Below are 22,175 nucleotides of genomic sequence, written 5' to 3'. Positions count from 1 at the left end.
TCGGCGCTTGCGAGTCCGCGGCGTACGTACTGCGCAGATTCCGTGTCACGCGGTTGCTCTCTACATCGCGCGGAAAACTTCGCAGTCCGCGGGTCGTTCGCTTTCGCGCTCCTTCGCGGCGCGGCCGGCATCTGGAATTGCGTCGCGTTTGAATCGCGCCGAGAGGCGACGCGAGGCGTGACACGACAACAGCGTCGGAACCTAACCACGATTACGCATATACATGTATATATATATATATCCCGTCCGTCCCGTTTCAACCGTGAATCGGACTTATTCGTATGCGCTTTTTCTTTCTCCTCACCTGTCTCGTGCGTTTCCCGGTGTCCTCTGACCGGTCCTCCCGTTTCCCCGACACCGGCGGTTCTCCCCTGTCGTGCGTGAACTCTAGCGCGTGTCCATCATCGGCGCGTCATCACACGTCACCTCGATGCGGTCACTCGCGAAATCGTCATTTTTTTTTTTTTTTCTTCTTTTTCCTCTTACGCGCACGGCGGCACGTGTCCTCGCCACGGTCAACCCGCGCGAACGTCGTGACATTGCGGGCTTCCTCGCGATGATTATCCAGAAACCGATCCTCGTAAGCGCTCGCTTCCAGGAGGTGAGGAGAGGGAAAGGAGGGAAGGTCGCTCGCCCTTGCGGCGTAGCGGATGACAGCACTAATCGATCGATCCGGGTCGCGCGATCTCCCACACGTCCTCCCGCGTGGCCGAGTAGTTTTTTTCACTTATTTCCCACGAGCGCGGACGATCGAGCCGCGAGAAGACGCAAAACTACGGCGCGGCGGCTGGCAAGCGCGATACGCGAAGGACTCGCGTGCGCAGAAGCGAGGCGCGCAGACTAACAGACGCAATTCGTGTCGGCTAGAGACGAGCCGGCGGGTACGACGACGATGACGGCGACGACGTTGAACGGCGGTGGCGCTAGCACACACGGCCGTCGCGGTCTCGCTCGTGTTGCACACTGGGTGGCCCGGCTTTAGCGCACCGCGCGGTTAAAATGGCCGCGCGAGTACGTATCTTCGTTTCCTCTCTCTCTCTCCCTCTCTATCGCCGTCTCTCTCACTCTCGGATTCTCGCCGCGTGCTCGCACCGTCTATCCTCGGGCTCGGGCAACGACTCGACGCCACCGTCATCCTCAACGCCGCTGCCGCTTCGTCGTCGTCGCTGTTGTTGCATTGTCATTGCGTTCGCGGAACCACGAGAAAACTAGCGCGAGATAAATGTGCGAGGCGCGCGAAGGAAAGAAAACGAAGGAGGGCCGTGAGCGCGCGTAAGCTCGCGAACGCGTACCGCGAACGCGACGGACGTTGCGTACGAGCGTAATTACGACGGCGGGTATAGTAGTAGACACGCGCGAGGAAAGCCGCGTGGGACTGTATCGCGCGAGCGGACGCCGTGCCGCGCCATGCCGCGCCGCGTGCGCGTCGACGGAACGGCCTGAAGAGATGCGACGCAAGCGTGCCGGGAACGCCGCGACTGGCCATCGGTAGAACTACGAGAGTAAATAACGGGTCGACGACGGTGGGCTGCCGAAGGGAACGAGAAAGAGAGAGATAGAGAACGAGGGGGGCCCGCGGAGGGGAAAGAGCGAGAATGCGGGAGAGGGACGGAGGGAAAGTGCGTTCTCGGAGCGCGCCGCTCCGACTGAGCGAGAAACGCGAAAAGGGGGGAAGGGGGGAGGGAGCGAAGGGGGCAGGGGAGACATCTCGAGAGTGCGTCGGGCCAAGTGCGCGAGTGTCGTCACATCCGGTATTCGGGGTGGCGCTGTACCGGGACCGACCGACGCGCGAGACGGCGGGTTGCACGTGTGCGTGCGTGCGTGTACGCGCGTATACGTGCCGCGATAAAAGCGACCGTGATGCACACGTAACCGACGCTCGTGCGTGTCTGCGAACCGCCGCGAGTAGGGTGGAGAGCGAGCGCGGTGTAATACGACGACGACGACGCGGAGAAAAGACGTCGGCGACGAAACGACGATGAGGCTCGGCGCGAATAAAACAATTTTTTATATTCCGCGAAAGCGTACCGCGTCGCGCCGTGGCTTCGCAACGAGCAAGGCGTACCGGCGACGAGGGAAGCCTGAATTCCTCGCCGCATCCCGCGCGAGGTCTTCGTTTCAAAGATCCGCAAACACCCGCGCGCGAGCGTTACAATCGAATCTTTATAGCGCCCCAGGGCCGCGGGCGAATGAAAGGGATGCATCAGCGTTCGCTTTTGAATCTTGAACATATCGCGAAACTATCGTGTGCTCGAAACTTGCGAATCTTAGAACGCGACGCGCCTTCGTAAACTTCTGCGTTTCCTTCCTCCTAAGAAACTGTCACACTTGTCAATTGCTTCGTTGAAAAAGCTTCAATAAAAAAAGTACCGCTTTTCTCTCGTCAAGAAATGAACGCAAAATCGTAATCAAAAAGTTTTTTTTTCTTCTTAATATTTAATAGAACTAACGCCGCGATTCAAATCATTCATCCTTGAAGCTTTAAATCAGCATCGATGGCAGTCGCTGGTAATTAGTATAATTGAAAAATTGAGCACCTCGTTTATTATTGCTGTGGGAAGTCCCGATCATTTTGTTACTCGGAATTATCGCCGGTTATTGTCGACGAAAGGACCTTGACTGTTTTGATGGCCTACATGCGGTCACATGGCTGGCGACATCGGGAACGCTCTGCAGTTACCGTTTGCGAGAATCGATTCGATTAGAGCGAAACGTTCAACCCTTTTCACCTCATCGAAGCCTTTCAATTAGGGCTCGATATCGACGTTTTCGATATTGAATAAAAAGCATCGACGATTTTTTAGATCTGCGGCCGAAGATGCACCTTATACTCCCGTTCCTCAACAAATAAAAATGTATGCGCAGGCAATTTTAATCTACCCTCAAGTTAATTGTAATTCTACATTTCGCGTCGTCAATAATAATTGTATTGCACTGTCTTGTTATATTAATAAAATTACGTTACTTTCATATATTTGTTATTATTTCAAATCCCGAGGACTGCAAATTCCTTTTCCTACACGGTTTAAAATTGTTTCTCGCGCATTTTCACGATCTTACAAATGATAATACTTGCGTAAAGATTTGCCTGCGTGCCAAGTCTACATCTGAAATGGCAAACCGTACACCACGGACGTGTAGGCGTTTCAGAGTTCATCCCCAAGTGATCCCGACGCTGAACGTTCCGATGACGCTCGTCGGAACGTTTGTCCCGGACGATCGCGGCAGAATTTCGCTTTCCCGGTGCCGTCAGTTATTACTGTTCTCGATGAACGACCTCGGTGTTCGTCGGCTTCTACGTAGGTAGCTAACGTGACGCGTGACGTAGATTCGTCGCGGCCCGCTCGTCGTCGACAGACGTCACGCGTCGTCGTGGCGACTGGAGCGATTCTCGATAATTTGACTTTTTAACGAGCCTCATCGACGCAACTCAGGATTTAGCTTAGATCTTCGCGACGAGAATGCCGAGAAATAAAGATAGCGCGCGATCGTGAATGGCCGGATTGATAAAAGAGAATTAAAAAAAAAAATAAAAAGAAAAAAAACCTTTTTGCCTTTTGTTAATCGTCGATAAAACATCGATAAAAGTTTATAATTGCTACTTAGCTTCGGTAAATAGTATTTTTATTTCATAAAAAAAACCGAAAGTTAAATATTTAACTGTACGTGCCTAATGTTATTCAGTAATTAACTGTTCTCTGGTGCATTTTATCGACGCTTGTTTTTTTTGTCTAACGCGCATTGACGTATGCGTCACAACGACCTGCGTACGATGTATTAAAGCGACACGTTCGTCCGCGCTGATTAAACAGAAATTTCTAAAATTTGATATTATGAATAATTTTACCGTCAATTTTTTTTTTAACAATTCTGAAAACCTTCGTGGTACATATATTAACAAAAAAAAATTATACAAAAAATTAATAACTACGAATAATAAGCAATCAAGTATTTTAAAAGTTTGTCACGAACAACAGGAAGTCTATTTTAATGTAATTATTTTTACCTCGAGGCGTCATCGACTGTTCTACGAAATCTTTGCATAATTTTGGCATGACCGGCACAAGAAAAAAAAAAGAACAACGAAGTTCGCAAGAATTCGTTGTTGACATCGTTGTGAATGAAAGGGTAATTTCTTACGGTCCGAAAACTGGTTTCATAGTTTACTCGCTGCATAGTGATTCAGATTTTTTTCTTAAAATTTCGCTCAAGCGATTTGTAATCTTCGCTTCGCCGAAGTTGAAAATAGTAATGTCTCACACGGTATAGTGATGCTGCAAAAATATGAGTCGATCTATATGCGTGATTTAATGTCGCAAGATCGCGAGTGATAAAGTACAGGTGAATGATACTTCCACGAATTTCGGTGATTCAAGAAACCTCTTCCGTGCGAACATAACTATTCGATCAAAATGATTAAATTGTTACTGGATGACTAGTGCATGACTAACAAACAACGCAGGTTAACAATTTCGTTCAACGAACGGCCGCATGAATGAAACGCGGCCAAAGCTGAAGATTAATTCGCCCGAGAGTTTCCAAGGAGTACGAGTAGTGCACGATACGAATTATTATGTAACAGCGAGCGATAACGTGCCCTCTTTATTCTAATTTAGGTCGCTAAACGAATAATCTGTTTGTGGAATTAGCAGAATGTTTTATGAACGGTAATAATGTTATCAATTTTCGAGTATTCAAGCGCTTGAAGATATTTAACTTGACGCTGCATCTCGGGAGTTTCGCAATTAAATACGCGCGGGAGTATTTTGTCAGGTCTCAAGCGGAGATACTCGAAGTAGGAACGGAGATAGAGGTATAACGTCGTGGTCGGCGCAAACCACGAATAATTCCCTCTTATCTGCAAGGTACATACTTTCATGACGCGGGTGAATCGCGCGATAACGTCGAAGCCTACCTATGCGCTTACGATTCAATGCCATTTCACGACGGCGTCATCGTAGATGACGTTAATAATTGTCGTCATTCGACAATTGTTTGAAGATTTGGCATGCAAAAGAAAAATACATTATCGACAACTGTTACCTCAAGAATTATTAATGACCGTCGTACGCCGCTAGAAAAACATGTAACGCGATAAAAAGGAAAGACAACGATTGTTATTTGAAGAATGCAAATTCCACCGAGCTGCTGCTAAAGATAATCGGCGTGTTTCTTTTTTTTATTATTATTCAAATCTTAAAAATGTTTTTAAAAATACAAATCTGTCTATCTCAAATCACCGGAAAAATTTTTTTAGATAAAAATAAAACGTTATTTATGCGGGCAAGAAATTATGTTTGTAGACATAGCTCTCGCATTGTTTGTCGTATCAGCTGTGCAATCCAGAACGCATTCTGCTCGCTGGTAAAACGAAAGCGCGGAGAGAGGCGAAAGAAAAGAAAGGCGAAAAGTCATGAACGGGCCATACGGAGAACGACGATGGTTGAGCAGAAAGGAAGAGAGTATTTTTAGCGATTACATATTGTTTTGTTGACTGCTTCGGGCGACATTGAATCGCACACTCTTGTTGGGACTGCGTATGGTTAACGCAACGATCTTGCGCGTATACGATACAAACGCGACAGTAATAATCGAGAAATTTTAATATTTTAAAGAATAAAAAATAAATTTAAAAGAATTTAGTAAAGATACATATAAAATTATAAATTCAAAAATAATATCTGAAATTAATAAAATAAAAAAAAAATAAATAAAATTAACAAGAACAAATTCAACTACTTTTTTCTTTTTTACATAAAAAATAATTCTTCAATTTCTTTCTTTACATTACTTAAAATAATAAGTGTTATAATAGAATGTCAATAGATAAATAAAAAATTAATTGCTGAACTTAAAAAGATTATTGACAGAGCCTAAGAAAAATCTCAAAATTCTACTTAAATCTGTCCGATTTGCTAGCTTGCAGCGTGTGATGTTAATGAAGCAATTAGATTTTCAGAAATATGGTTAACAGCGTGACTGCTGGTTACATACGAACAAATTGCTGAGAACGTACGAGTGTGTCTCTATATGCGTAGCGTAATTCCGTATCGGTCGGCCTGCTTCTTTATCCTTTCTTTCGTGACGCGACTGACCCTACGCGACACGGTTCACAGCATCGCCTGGCGGGTCGCGACCGTTTTCTCAGATAACGAATTCATTCACAACGGACGCGACAACGACAACGATTCAAGCCCGACGAACCGGTATGCGCGACCTTACCGCACGAATAAACTTGCGAACCGAATAATGAACTGTCGATATTTAATAAAAATAGTCGACACACATCTTTGAATATATTTTTACATCATAGTAACGACATTGATAATGAGTACAGTTTGATATTATTTAATATTTAATTAAAAAACTAGAGAGTACAAATCGCGCGTCATTACGTTCAAGCATTAGTTAATTATATTAATTTCTTTAGGATAATTACTGGACTTACAATTGGGCGATTCACGACTGACGGCGTCTGACATCCTTCCATCCTTCCGTCCTTCCGTCCTTCCATCCTTCCGTGGCAGTGCTCTGGATCCTCCTGGATTATCCTGACATGAGTACAGCTCAAATCACTTGGCACTATATTACACTGTTTCTTTTTCTTTTTATAATCCTTATCACTCATCACTAACACCATCACTAGCACTCACTCGAGAGACGAACGACCGAAAGAAATATTACGGTGGATTATCGCGACGATTTCATACGATTAAAATTAAGAAGCGCGACGAACGATCATTTATTACATAAAATTGTACTCTTGATATTCGTGGCGTTGCTGATTTCCTCCGGGTCTTCCACTGGAGTCGTCCTCGATCCCGGCACAAGGAACTAGCTGCGATGTAAGGTTTTAATTCCTCGAACGATTCTTGTCAGCAGGATAAATCAACGGTAAGAGTTTCTGTCCAGGCGACGAATGGAACGGGCCGCGAATGAAATGTTCCCCGCGCACTTTATCTTCCCCGAGTCCATCCAAAATCACATTCTCGAAGCGGGATGAGAACCTTGGCCGCGACGAAGAAGACGCGCGAGGTGCGGATCTGATGCTCTCATAATGGCGGTTGACGGAATCCGCTGAACGTCGTTGAAGGAGATGGCGAGTGAAGCAGGTTGGTAATACCGGATACGCGCCGTAATTCAGGTTGGACGCTTCGCGCGCTCCTCCCGCGACATAACCTTGTCTTCCCGGAGCACTTTTTCGCGGGACGAAATAAGGCTCAGAACGATGGGTGCAATGACATACGAGTGCAGAATATGATCGTTCGTACCCGGGTCGACAACGTCGACACTAATTCGTACGCGATACTTTCCTATCCGCGATCGGAAATACGCGAAATTGCGGAGCGATTACCAACACGTCTACGCGCTCGAGCTACCGCAACTAGACTAAGATGACCGTTAGAGATTTCGGCTCTTGGAGGAAAAGAGAAAACCACGTAAGTGAGAGTGAGACAGTCGATAGGTTGATCGTCAATTGACTGTTGTCCTTCTCGCACGGAGTTCTCGGAAGCGCCGAGCTCGACGCCGAGTTTTTTCAGACGCGATTTATTTACGCGTTTTTTAAACGCGTGAACTCGAGGCATTCTTCCCCCCCAAAACAGAAAAACGAAAGCGCTTTTTTGCGACTCGTCGTTAAAAAACTTTATAATTCTATCTTTGTTTTATGTCGGTTTTCTTTTAGACTGAAATGTGTATTTAAAAAAGGCAAATATACGCATGAACGGTTAACAATGAGAAATAAAGGAAGTAGAAAAAGGAAGAGCGAATTGAAGTGAGAGTAATATACTACACGCCTGTGTTTATATGGTAGTGAAGCAGGAAGGAAAGGAAAGAAAGAGAGAGCAGTCGATGCGACCCAAATAACACAAACTCCCACGTATAAACCGCGACCAGTGCATTCACTTTCAACGTCAGTGAATAACCGTGTCGAGATTATCATTTTTAGGCCGCCAAACAAATTCGACAAAAGCCCGCAATAGAGCGAAAAGGGTCGAAATATTAAAATAAATACAAATAAAAAAAAACAATTTATAAAAATATTTAAAGAAAAAAACAAAGATTAAATTAATTAATCGAATAAAAAAAAATTAAATCCAAAAGATAAAAAATGCGAAGAGAAATTATTTCAACTTATAAGCAGCAACGTAAAATATTTAGTTAACTATTACTCACATTTTCCAACCGTTGAAATTACGCACCCAAATAATCCAAAAAATATTCTATTTCTGTAGACTTACCTGCAACAAAAAAAAAAGAATAAAAAATTAATATTAATTACGTAAAAGAAAAAAAATGTATTGATATACATAATTAAAATATAAAAGGATCAATCACGTATTGGTAATACTAATAGCTATTTGCTTTTATTTTTAATAATGTCAGCCGCGTTTAGTGAAAGACCGATTTGGCAGGAAACGTCTTTGGCATCGACGACAGTCGCAGTTGGCGCGTGCCAGCTTGTCGTGATCAGGACAATGATCTCGTGTCATTGTCCGATAGATCCCAGCGTTCTCCAATCTCTTTTTGATAACCTGACAATCTTCGAGACCATCCTGATCACGTCCTAATATACGACAACATCTAAATTGACTTTAAATTAATTCTTATTTTACCATTCCTTGTCTTTCGAGTTGAGTAAAGCGGAGCACGTTGCAACAAATCAATTAAGAAATCTTTTAAAACGCCATTCGTATCAATCATCTCTGATTACATTATTAATTGACGAGAAAATAGATAATAATTTTTGCAACTCATGCGATTACTATAAAGCTGAGCGGCAATTAGGGATGAGACAACGAGAAAATGTAGAAGAATTCGAGGGTGGTTTTGTCGAGCTATCACGTCTTGAAAATTCGCTTTCTCGAATCAGCGTGATTGTGATTAATGAAAAATTATATGCGCGAGCGTGGAAGAAAGAAAAAAAAAATGCAGCGCGTACGTTCTCTCGCTTCCGCGACCGTAATCCAAGATGAATAGGTATCGAAAACCCTTTCAACTGCTAATGACATGTTTGATTAAATATCGATCGAAATTTTTTCTCATTATCGTCCCGCGGTGCGTGTGTTACGGATGGATTCGCTCATTAAGGATACCCTGTAAGTATACAGGAAAGCATCCGAAGGCTCGTGCATCTGTCACCTGGCGCTGCCATGCTTCCCTCAACGCGCGTTCTGACTCACTCAATAATTGCGCAACGTTCGTCGTCATCTTCATTATGAGTCACCGTCATCGTCCTACAAGGACCTCAGTCATCTTCTGACTAATTATGTGTTAGATAAAAAGAATTGTGTGTCCTGGCTAATTAAATCCCTTGCCCTACGAGATTTCGAAATAAAAGAAAGAGAAGACTGCCTAGTATCGTTCCTTCAGAGCCTCGTTATAAAATTTATATACCTTGTTATATCGTAATTAAAAAAAAAAAAAGAATATATATGTAGGTACTAACTTCGTACAGATAATTTTTTCCCCTTTCTACAAATTATATTTAAATTATATTTAAATTTTATTTAAATGATATCAGGATTTATAATTTAATTTTTTTAGCGGGAAATAAAAATATTCATCCCGAGTTTATCTATAGGTGGAAATATACGTCGTAATTAAACAGGATGTATGAGAGTACGTTGCATCAGCTACTTAATATTGTTCGCCAGCCGGAGGGAAAAGAGGAGAGAAGCGGGATGGCTCGCGAGGAAAGTCCTACACGCCAAAGGGTTGGCCGGAGTCGAAGGTAGTGGAGTGAGAGGCCAGAGGGAACCGAGGATAGACGCGGAGGAGGAGGAGAACGGAGACAGAGAAGAGGAAGATGGAGACAGGGAGGCTTAAGCAGGGGGCAGCAGGTGATGCGCCAGGTGGAGGACGATGGCGCGTGCGCCGTTTTGCCCCCCGCCTTCCGGTCACGTGCCCGGACACTCCACAACCCCTCGCCCTGTCTTCCTTTTTCTCTCGCGTCGCGGTAATCTTTTCTTTTTTTTTTTTTTTTGTTCGGTTTCTTCCTTTTTCTCCAGAGTCGACTAAGATACTTCGGCACTTTCGTTCGGCCCGGGCATAATAAGTGGCAATACGTAAAAAAATGTAAATGCGCCCACACATCAAACGACCACGCGGCTCTTAACAAGACGCAAAACTCGGCATTTCGCTCGGCAGTAAACAAATGTCTAAACAAATTTATCGTTTATAATTTTAAAAAGATAATAAAATTCGCAAAATTATTGTTCAAATTTATATATGCGCGTATGGTGTGCCTTTCGCGCGGGCAATCTCGTCAATTTATCCGGTAATACACGAAAATAAACGCACCGGTGGCAAAATGAGAGACTTGTTTTCCTGTTGCGCCGCGGCTTTTGGCGGCAATATGCGTTTCTTGCTCCGTCGGAGACTTAGCAGAACCGACAGATGCCAGTCGGACGGAAAAAGTAAAAAAGAGCAACGTGGATGGGGGATGAGCCTCCGTTGCTCGCACGACTGTCTGCGCGGTGTCGATTATCTTTTGTATTTATTTGGTCGGGCTTTTATTGCTCTTACTCGTTTTCGCCTTCTCCTCCTTCTCCTCTCCTCAACCGTGCTTCTCCGCTCTCTTTCGCTCGACCGCGAAAACACGTAGGGCGTACGAACGGACAGGAAGTCAGATAACCATCGACCCTTACGCCTGGCGTCTTCGAGAAGCGAGCCCTCCGTTCGAAAGAGATTCCTTCTTGCACTCTCGAACTCGTGGCACTCGCATAAACGCGTGCTCGGGGCATCGAAAATATTTATCGGACACGTGCTGTCCAGCAATCACCACAAAAATCGACAAATGATTGGTAAAGCTATGCTGTATACGTGCATCGTATTTGAACAGGTGTAAACACGTGAAGATAACATATTTAAGAATAATTATAGTAACTTATTGCATCAATCTATTGAATTAAAATTATTTTAAAGAAAATTTTCAAAGATACCAGGCTACATAAATATTTTTAAAAATATAAATAATTCTTTATCTTTACAATATTAAAATTATTTTTAATCTGTACAAATAAAGGTAAAATAAATGAAAATGTAAGTACGTGATGCTAACTGCAATAATGACTTTCCTCTTGAGAATTATTAGAACAATAAAGCTAGGATTAAATTCTTATGCTTGAAAATTGCGACGCAATGTTGCATTCAGCGAAATTTTCGCTAAAGCAGAACGAGCTCCAAATTGTTGGAAGATAATCCGCAAGCTAAAGAAGGGCGCGGGAAGTGAGCCTATATACCCTGTATACAGACATACGACGCACGGTGCCTGCTGGATAACCACGTGGCGCGTGTGTGTCAGCTGCGATACGACGGTAACCCGGGTTCCTGTCAATGCCGTTTGTGCACGCGTGAAAGAGGCTGCTCCTTCGTCAATTTCTTCGTCAAAAGAGAGAAAGGGAGAAAGAAGGAAGGAAATACAGCAATGTCGAGACAGAGAAATGGAGAGAGGAGGAATAAGCGATGATGAAAAATCGAGAACGTCACGAGGATAGAACGGCCGGAGAGTCGAGCAATCAGATGGAAAAGGTAAGAAAGTAGGTGTACTGACGGCGTACACGCAACCTGGCTACCTGCACCTAATCTAAATTTCTCGGTTCCACCCATAGGAGCCCATCGGGCCAGCACCCTGGAGCGATACACGCGCTGCTATGCGGAAAAGGGAAGAGAAAGAGGGAGGAAAAAGGTGTGCGGCACTAAGAAATCACTTCATCGCGGCAGATGCTACCGCGAGGTATGGGGGAAGAGGGCAAGAGAAGACAGATAACTCGGCCCGATTTTTTTTTTTTTTTTTTTTTTTCGTTATCGCGACACGCATGTGCGGGGACTTGAGAATGCGTCGAGGAAAAAAAGTATGCATTTTTCCGATCTAATATCCATGAACATGGAAATGAAGTCTATATGCGATGAGAAGTAAAACAGGCTGAAAGATTTCGGTCGAAACTCATGGGCGATACAAGAAAAATATCACGTATCAAAACGTTTATCGTATATAATTCGGCGATAAATGCTTTGTGCTGATTAAAATTGTAAATAAAATAAAATGAAAAAAATTGGACACTGGTCAAACGGGTCGAATTTATAAAAAAGAGTCATTAAAGTCATATCTTTCACATGGATAGCTAGTTTTCTGTAATCACTATATTTAAGGACTATCTTGTAATAAATGATGTAACGTACAATTATCAGCTTCTAACACAAATCCTGCTTTATTAATGAATATAATTGAATAATAACGAAAATATTAAAAAAAGAAAGATGCATACGGATACGATAAAAAGAAAATAATTAATTTAATGGATCAACTTAATCGTGTAACTCTCGCAATAAAGTCTTTATCTTACTTTCAACCGTAATCTCATGGATTTATCGTTCTGAATTTGGGTTATGTGTTATATGTTATCTCGTAAAGAGATAATGTAAAATATTTCTGAATAGATGCCTATATTAGAAGACACGACTATTTCTATTTTATTATAGCCATAATAAAATTAATAGTATTATAGCAGCCAAGTAATAAAAAGCATCATTAATACAAATATCAAAAGCATTGCTTCGACATTTCAATAATTCCAGAATTCTCGTAACAATTTCCTATTAACTTATAAAACCTGCGAGAATAAATTACGGTTTATTTTAATATAAATCTGTATTCGACAAAAACTTACGGCAACTGTATACGCGATAATATCAACAGCGTTGGAAAAGAAAGAGAAAAAGACGAAAGAGATGGACGGAGGACGTGGGAGAGGACGGTGCAGAGGTGCATGAGGGAGAAACGAAAAGGGGAGCGAGAAGGAAAACGAAGGAAACACATGCCGTGAAGGCTCGTGCCACGACGATCTAAGGCGTATCTCGCGAGCAGTTGCAGCTGCCACACCGCGCGCGGGCACAGCCGCAGCACAAACCGCCCTGCCGAGAGAGCCCCCCTTTTTCTTCCACCGTTCTCCAACGCGTCTCGTCGCGTCGCGTTTCTCGACCTACGGGGCACGCGGCGCGGCACCGGAGGGGCCCATTGCCTCCTTAAAACGAGCCGTCGTCCCCGGGCACCTTCCCTTTGCTGCGTCCGAGTCTCCTTCCGAGGTCCCTCTCCCCCAACCCCCTCCCAAAAAAAAACCCTGCTACCGATCGCGATGTACGAGGTGCCGGTCGAAAGGTGGTTAGACGCTTCGAGGGGGAGAGGGTGGGACGCACTTCGCACCTGGACTCTTCTTTCGTAGCGCGTGCAGAAACGTGCATGACGGCGGCGGCGATTCGCCTCTCTTTCTACTTCTTTCTTTCTTTCTACCGCAGTCTCCCTGTGCCAACGGCAATTAAGAACCTGCCGCGCGATTGTCTTCCTCCGGGTGTAACAAACTGACTCATACCACTGTGACGACGCAGTGATGCGATCAACGGTCTTAAAGACGGACACTACAGGCTCTCTCACTTCGGAAATAAAATACATATATGAGCTTTGCCTTTAAAAAAAAGTCTAAGAAGAACGTGATTTTAAATAACAATCTCAAATCCAAAGGATGTTTCGGAAATCATGCTACAAAGATTATAACTTCTCGATTAATTTTTATGCGATTCGGTAAAGCCGATGCGAGTGTAATCGCATTATAAATTTAATCTATACCGATATATTATTTTTTCTGGTAATGGACCAGCGAGAAAAAAAAAGAAAGGAAAGAGAGCATCAGATGCTGCATGCCTGGTTGGACAAATTCGATCGTTGTCGAGCGTTTGACAGCGATTGGGCAGAGATAGATTCAGTTACCGGATTTAACGCGAGCCTAGCGTCGTAACATGATAACCAATCGACTCGTATCTGTTCTTTTTCGACGAAGAACTGGATGTGGCGTTGAACCCCGTCGCCTAATGGATCAAAGGATCGTCTCGTATTATGTGAAAAATCCTGTCGAATATCTCAAGAAAGTATCAAATAAAATTTATCAAAGGTATTATATATAATATTTTTTGTTGTAATATTCAAAATAACCGTTAAAGGGTTTCTTTTTTTTTTTTTTCTAATAGTTACAATTTTTTTTTTTTTTACTTTTAAACGCGGCTCTCAAGTAGCGCTCGCAGTTTATTTTCTAGGATGGCTGTTGATAAAAGGTTCGATTCAGCTATTTCATCCTCGAACCTTCCAGAGGATGAAATAGTTCGGGAGTTCCGTCACCCTGCTCGAGAGAAAAAAGTAGAAAAAGCTGACGAAGAACGAGCACCGTGGAGAAACACTTAGTTGTCACCGTGTTTAATGCACGTCAAAAGGTTTTCGTCGTCGTTGTCCTTGTCATCGTCGTCGTCGCACTTCTTTCCGAGAAAAGTTCTTTAATGTTGCAACGAGATAACTGATGAAAGATGTTGATCCTAGTATCGCGATGGCATTAAAAAGAAAAATACCGCGGATTCGTTCACGTCGGCTTAAAGAGTAAGGAAACGCAATGGAATCATGTTTTCTTTTAATAGAATCGTTCATTCATCACGATACGATCTTTCATTATATATTAATAAAATCTTATAACAGTGGCAAGATTTTTTTTCTAATAAATAATAAGAATAAACTTATTTATCGTATAAAAATAGTTAAAAAAGAAAAAGAGATATAATGACTGCTTTTTTTCTTTTACACGAATTATTATGCCTAAACTTTAAAAGCAAAGTTTGTATCTGATAAGTAGCACATCGAAGTAAAAAAAGAAAAAGAAAATCAGCAACATTATTACAAGAATGCTCTTCGAGAAGATCGTTATTGGGGGTCACGTAAATTACTCCGGGGCGGGCGTTATTTCCGCGTGGGCGTGTGCCGCAGGGGATGAACAGAGGATAGGGCGACAAGGACGACGAAAGGGAGTGTGATTATCCCTCTCACGTTGCTCTAGAATTAGACTCTTCGATCGCGCCAGACACGACAGCTGGAGTGAAATTTTGAAATTCTAAATGGTGCCTATTTCCTACGATCTTCCGGTGAAACGGTGCTCTGCCATTACTTGACTGTCAAACTCTCGTTATCGTCTGTTATCTCGGAAAAACTTGGAGCAATATATCGCAGCGTTAATTAAACCTCCTATTTCCGGATTGAGTTTCACGATATATATTTACTACCAAGTGTACTTAATGCTGACGTTAATCCCCATACAAATATACATTTCTACATTTTTAATACGATAATATATCTCTCCGTCCCCATCGACATAAATGCGTTGCCTAAATTAATCCTCGTAAAGTCGTCCTTCAACCGAGCAAGATCATAATCGCAGTCGGTCGTGTGCATATCTAGAAAAGCGCCACGTAACGTCCTACAAATCTGTGTGGGCTACGAATTAAACATTATGATTTAAATGGAAGAAGCACGAACGGCACGATCGACACGGGGGCATCGTTCGCGCGCGTGTTTGCGAAGGGCGCGGCGTATGAATTCGCATCTCGAAGCCGGAGTGTTCCGAGGAAACGCTGGTCGACGGATCGCTGCATCGCTCTCATCCCTTTTCTTTTTCCCATCCGCTTGCCCCGCGCGCTGGCATCAGCCGAAGGGCACCCCAGAAGCAGCGAGACCCAGAGGGTGCATCGGAATCGTAGAGGTCCGAGGGTAACAAACGCGAGTAAAATGGATAAAGGCTACACCTGGCCTCCGGATGGTCGACGGCGGCACGCGCTACTCCTCCTCTCCCTCTCCTCATCGTTCTTCTCTCTCCCCCCGAATAAGTCTCGTTTCTACCCGAGTGTACACACCTGCCCCTCACCGACACGCATGCACGTTGTTACGGCTGTACGCGCAGCAAGGGTCGTAAATGCACACGGATTACTCCCGGCGATATCGGTGGTGCGGAGGATGTGGAGAGACAGCCAGCCACGGCCGTAACCGGAGCGTAGAGCACCCTAACTCTCATTTCGAAATGGGGGAAACAGGGGAGGCCGAAATCAGGAGGTACGATTCATTTTTATTATTATCCCTTTCAATGTTTGAAAATTTCGGAATTAATATCCACTTAGACGGCAGTTGGCATCAATATTTTATAATTCTTAATGAGCCTTTGTTAAAACGTGCTTTCAATATTTTTAAGTCAGAAAAGTAATTGAAAAGTTTTTTTCTTTCGTTCGCATAATAATCTGCGGCGGAGAGTCTCTTACCGTCAAAGTAATTTTTAGAATTCGTGTCGCGATAGGTATTTACGCATTACGCTCACGATGCAAAGGCGATACTTGAGCCTTGATAAATTTGTTTTTTCGTTCGTACGTGATAGCGCCGATATAGATAATTCTCTTGTTATGAAGATCGAATGTTTTAATTGACATTTGGAAAAACACCCGGCCCTGCCAACAGAGGAGACGAACGGGATAGACACAAAGCGAGAAGTTGCACGAGAGAGCAAAGACCTAAAAGCCGGCTGCTAGCGGTGACGCGACTGTTTTCGTAGCTGTTTCCGTTGGCGCTACCCTCACCGCAGCTTCCTCTTCGTTAGTCTCGTCAATCCGGCGATCCCTTAATCCCTCCTTGGCCGGCACATCGAGAAAGTAGTCACGTTTCTTTCAAGACTCTCCCCAAGAAATTTTACAATACACCACCCCGCGCCCTTTTTATCCGATCGATCGATTAAAATCACTGATTTCAAGATTTGAAGAATGTTTAACTTTAAAGTTAAAAAATTAACTTAAATTTGTTAATAAATAAAAGAAAGCTAAAAAACGTATTTTTTTGTTATTTTAAAAACAAATTTTAAAAAATGCATAGCTCAAGTAATCGCATAATTTGATGTTTGCGCGCGATCGCGTGTGTAAATAAAAAGCTTTAGCAATCGAGATCGAGCGAGTGAGCGATGATCGCTGTGAACGAGCACACGTTATTAAAAGTTTACCAGCTCGCGTTTTCTGCGTTATTGCGGCGACCATTAATGAAGCAATGGGTCCTAATGACCGTTTTCCATGGCGTAGATGTATAAAAGTATATCATATTCGACCGACACTGCTCGGCGCTTTTCAGCTCTGAGGAGATATTAACGTGCGATGGCTACGCTTCCGAATGGAGGTAAAGACGCGGAAAAAGTACACGGCTAGAAGGTAAGACGAATAATGAGACAAGAAGAAGGAATGAGACCGACAGATGGTCATAGGGCGCGTGCCTTGGTCGGCTTTACGATTTCTTTAGAGACCCTTTCGACAGAGGCAATTACGGGTACTGGCACTTCGTAATGCCGGCACGAGCGGTTATTTATTCTTCGCACGCACTTCTCGTCTACACCTTCTTTAACTGATTTGCCAATCAGTCGACAATTGCATAATCAGAAATAAATCCCTTCTTTCCAATCGCGATAAAAAAAAAAAAAGAAAAACAATTTCCCGAAGCTACACGATCTCTCTCTGCATGCATTATTGATAAACTGTCCTTTTTTTTTTTAAGCACCACGGTAAATATTTTAGTTATTTACGCATGCATTGGTATGATATGCAATGTTTACCGCGCTGAAAAATTCGCATCGGCCAATGTGCTCTCTCTTTCGTTGCTTTACGTCGCGCAATATCATGCAATCATAGTGCTATTAAAGGTGACGCTACCGAGTTCGTACCGTTTCAATCTCGGTTCTTAAAAGTGAGGCGAAACTTATCCGAAGAAAATCGCACCCACACGTATCACGCTAAAATATTAATTCAATATTGATTTACGATTATTATGAACATTCCACGTATCTACCTACGTGACAACTATGACAAATGGTTATTTTTGCTAATTGAACTTGAACACTGGCATCATAAATAATAAAATTGCATGCATAATAAAACAATGATTTCTTCAAACGGTAAATAACGTTTGTCTATGCATCATTTTGTTTCTACCTATTTTACATAAAATAAGTCAGCCAGTCTATTTCCATAACGATTCAATTCAGGCCACGACGTAATATGTGGATAAACAAGGAAATTACTAAAATTTTCCAACAACAATATCCGCCGGATTCTCGTCGGGGACTAATTTTGTAAATGAAAAGCGGGTGTGAGCGGTGAAAGAAAAAGGCCGAGTGCCGATTGGAAAATCATGCCATCTGGCCAAAAGCTGTGTTCACACCGAACAATGTCCGTATTATCTATTCTTCGCAATGGTAACAGAGGCAGGACATGGCAAATATTCGACGGCTAGGATCGACCCGGTCATCGTCGAACTAAATTTCGCCGTTTCTGACTCACATCAGCTAACAGAGCAAATCGAATTCGTGGCGTGCGCGTTAGAGGGTTGTAATCTGCGATAAAGGACTTTCGTGGCTTACCCATGGCGATTTATAATAGAATTAGAATCTGTCGTTGCAGTGGCAACGTTGAATAAAACGCGGCGATATTTCTTAGCGGTTTAGAACGGTTTTATGAGAAAATTACTTGTCGGAAATGATATATAAATTGTATGATTAATGGATCTGGATAAAAAAAAAAGAATTTAAATAAATAAAAAAGTTCCTTGCCAATTAAATTCACATGAGCGATTTTTACGTAACTTGTAGATTCATGGGAGTTGAAGCTCTAAAGCTCTTTGGCGAAGTATTGAATTTCAACAAGCGAAGAATTGAAATAAATTTCACCCCGCCTGCGATGGTACCATTAAAATGAAATTGTAATATTGCATGTTATATTGTGTAAAGAAATATAATATACCGAAAGATGAGATAGTAAAAGAAGATAGTACGAATAATGTAAAAACAATATTTGCTCGTGAAAATATCGCGACGTGTTGTCTTTTATTTTTATTCCCTGCTCTTAACATTCAATCGAAATGAGATTATACGGAAAATGTATTTTCATCCTAAAGAAATATTTCTGTGCATTATATCATTTTCAAAATTATGTTTTCATAATGTAACAATTAATGAATAATAAAATTTATTAACTCATTAAATTTATCTGATTTCTTTTCGGCAAGAAAAAATATTCCTAAACTTTTATCAAGCCTTCCTAAAGTGACGTCCCCGCAGGAAAGAAGCAAACGGTGTAATAAATATAGCGGGAAAGAAAAGATAAAACGACAAAGCACGCGGGAGGGCGTAGCAGGAAGTCGGAAACGTGTCGAAATACCAGAACTCGTTAAAGTATCGCGCCCACACGCTTCGGTCCACTTTCGGCCGCGAATCGCGTCGTCCTCGGCTTCGTCTTCGTCGTCGTCGTTGTCGTCTAGACTCCTTGCAGACATGACCTAAGGCCTGGATTAATTTTAGCAGTATTTTGTTTCGTCTGGCGGTCGGTGTCGTACGCGCACGACGTACCATCCGGACAAACCCGTCGTGTCGACCCGTCGCCCCTCTAACCCGTTCGGTATTCCGAAATATTTCCCATGCACGCGTGACGCGCGTTTCACGGAACTGCGTCGCGACGCCTAAAGTATTGGCATGAGTCTAGAACGGTCGCCGATAACGATTCCACTTACCCATCAGCTCACTCTCGCTTTTCTCCGAAAAAAAAATTAAAAATAAAAAAATAAAAAACTAAAAAAAAAAGGAAAAAAGACGACTCGTGGTCGCGACATAACGAATACCTAGTTTAGATTAAACGAATAGCCGCGACGCGTCAACCACGCGTAAGAAGAAAGAAATCTGCGTCCCCGTGTCGTGAGGTATGCCGGTTTAGCGGTAAATTTAACTGCGTACGAATTTTATTCATGTCATCTGACGCGGTGTATCCGAGGTAAACACAGGATTACAGTCAAGCGGTCACGTTTAACGTTAAGCGATGCGAATAAAGATCAAAGTGTCAGGGAGATACGCCTTCGCGCGAAAATGCTTTCAAGATAAAGAGATACGCCACGGGGTTTAATATTAGCTCGCGTGCGCTCCCGCCGTGTATTAATTTTTTACGTGGAAAAATGAATTTAATACCGTGAGTTTCACGAGGCAGATAGGAGAAGCGAGTGTGCACTCAGGCTTGTGATATTCTTCGTTCGTCGAGAACGTCTTGGTTTCTACCTTAACCAGGCGTTCTCTCCCCTGTACACTCCGGAAGAAACTACACGGTTACACGTGGAATCCTGCGACCGCGTAATACGCGCACGTTATACCCTAACCGTGGGTAATCGGAAACCGTCCGAGAACGCGTGAGCGGTTACGAAACACGCCTTTAATTACACGCTGCGACGTATTGGAGCAGCCGGCGCGCAACATACGATCGCCGCTAAAAAGTATCTTTTTTTTTTGTTTTTTCCTTTGATTTAAAAATAAATCGCCGCAGCCTCAACAATTTCTGTCTAATGCGCGTCATTATGGCGACGTCGCGGCACTTAAATATCGTTGAAATAGAAAAGAAGCATCCTAATTAAGAACGTGTCTACTTAATTTTATAAATATAATTTGTATCTTTTAGTACGGCATGCGTCATTTCGTCAGTGACAGAAGCGTTGGACTTTGAACAATCGGAATGGTTCTCCTGCAAGTTTGATGCATCTTTTCGTAGAAGGCTCGATTATGTTCGATCGCATATGCTAATATTCTCAGTACGATCTCGTGCATGGAGTACGGTTTGTGAAAAAACAACGGCGGTTTTACCGGCGACTGGGGCAGCACGCTATTTCCGCTTTTTGCCTAGGTTCACTTAACCGCGAGGCGAATCGAAAACTCTTCTACCGTAGAAGATTTATATTTTTCCTGCAGTTATATACGCGGTAATAATTCTCGGAATTTTTAATAAGGTCACAAAGATTTTCATCGTAATAGTCTAGACGGTGAAATACTCGAAGGCTTAAGAAGTACAAACGAAACAAGTTATTTACTTTAAAAATTAGTTTTGTAATAGAATTATCTTGTACTTCTTGTAATATTAAATACAACAATCATGTCATTTAATTAAAAAAAAAATAGCATTAATTGTAAAACAATTACACCGACGGTATAAAAAATTATGTCGCCAATAAAATTATTCTTCACGTGCAAAATAAATCGCGTGCAAAAAATAATAATTTGTGCGCTTATTTTTTTACGTAAAATTTTTTTTCTTTTTTTTTTAAACTTTGAAATATTTCCCGATCCTCGCGTCGACTCCTATAATTTTGCAGTGATAACGTCTACGGTGATCTTATATTTGCGAACGTGGCGTATTCGCTTCAAAGTTCGCTCATCCGAGACGCGTCCGAATGCCCCGAACGAGAGAACGAAGACAAATGAAGAAAACGAGAGAGCGAGAAAGGGAGAGAGACAGATAGGGGAAGGGACGATATAAAGGATACCGCAAAGAGAAGGAAGGTTGGATAGCTGCACGTGCGGGAAAGAGAGCGAAAGGGGCCGGATGACGATGACCTCAAACGAGGCGCCCGGCAGTTGAAACGGCGCAGAGAAGGGAGGACGCGACGCCGCGCGCCGCGACGCTGACGCACCGCATATATTTGGCTAGTCGACGCTCACTACGTCCGAATCGTGCATAGCAGCTTCTTCTTCTTGTTCTCCTCGTAGTAGGTAATAAGTTCGAGCGGAAGGATACGAGACTAAGAATAAGTATTAGAAGAAATTGGGAGAAAACGCGGCGCTGAAAGTTCGTCAAGTTGTTCACCCTCGCTCGGCAATTTGCGGAAAAAAAAAAAGAAACCTTTGAAAAGGAACGAAATGACTTTCGAGTAATTCACGTTTGATTTCGTTAGAGACTCCCTTCTGCGAACGTAGGTATCGTTATTATTTTACTTTGATCGGTTTATTCGCCGTGATAAATAAAATTGCGAGATGATGTATTTTCGTGAAAGAGCGTGGGCCGGATTGAAATAAACTGCTTTCCTATTCAGTATTTTTTCCTGCCCTCCCTTTCTCTCATTTTCCGATCGTTAAAAGAAAACATGATAATTTTATCTTCGCGAATGTTACGTGGAATATTATTACTTAAAAGTACAACGCGAGTCTTACTTATTCAAACAATCCGATAATTATTACACCGTACTATAATTAATGGCAGTAATTTTGTACCTAATAATGACGACCCGCTATTAATATTACGAAATTGTTGTACTGTTTTCGGTTTTATCTACATATTTCACATAACGGTGCCCACGTGCTTGTTATAATTATATGCTATACACGTAACGTAAACTTTTATATGTTTGCAGTCATCAAAAGAACTAATGGACCGCTGCAGTGGAGAGCGTTAAATAGGTTGACGATCGATTATTAAATACTCAATACGTAATCGTAAGACTGAATAGAGGACCACGGTGAAGTGCAAAATAATGACGG

The 22,175-nt window shown here is 42.8% G+C and overlaps 1 protein-coding gene across 4 annotated transcripts in view; it reads right to left on the bottom strand.

Annotated features, from left to right (window-relative positions):
• LOC139108383 (serine/threonine-protein phosphatase 4 regulatory subunit 1) overlaps positions 1-22,175 on the bottom strand; it is a 110,926-nt gene that overhangs the window by 67,042 nt on the left and 21,709 nt on the right. Inside the window, exon 1 of one of the 4 annotated variants that reach the window (XM_070666615.1) lies at positions 6,449-7,596. The exons of 2 other annotated variants lie outside the window; for them this stretch is intronic. The gene's annotated coding sequence lies outside the window, so the exon portion shown is untranslated. Of the gene's footprint in view, positions 1-304; positions 1,041-6,448; positions 7,597-22,175 lie in introns of those variants that run through there. One more of the 4 variants, XM_070666616.1, reaches the window with a different exon arrangement.

This window comes from Cardiocondyla obscurior, linkage group LG15 (assembly GCF_019399895.1).
Source record: "Cardiocondyla obscurior isolate alpha-2009 linkage group LG15, Cobs3.1, whole genome shotgun sequence".
Lineage (NCBI taxonomy): Eukaryota > Metazoa > Arthropoda > Insecta > Hymenoptera > Formicidae > Cardiocondyla > Cardiocondyla obscurior.
This window is presented reverse-complemented; position numbering and strand designations above follow the sequence as displayed.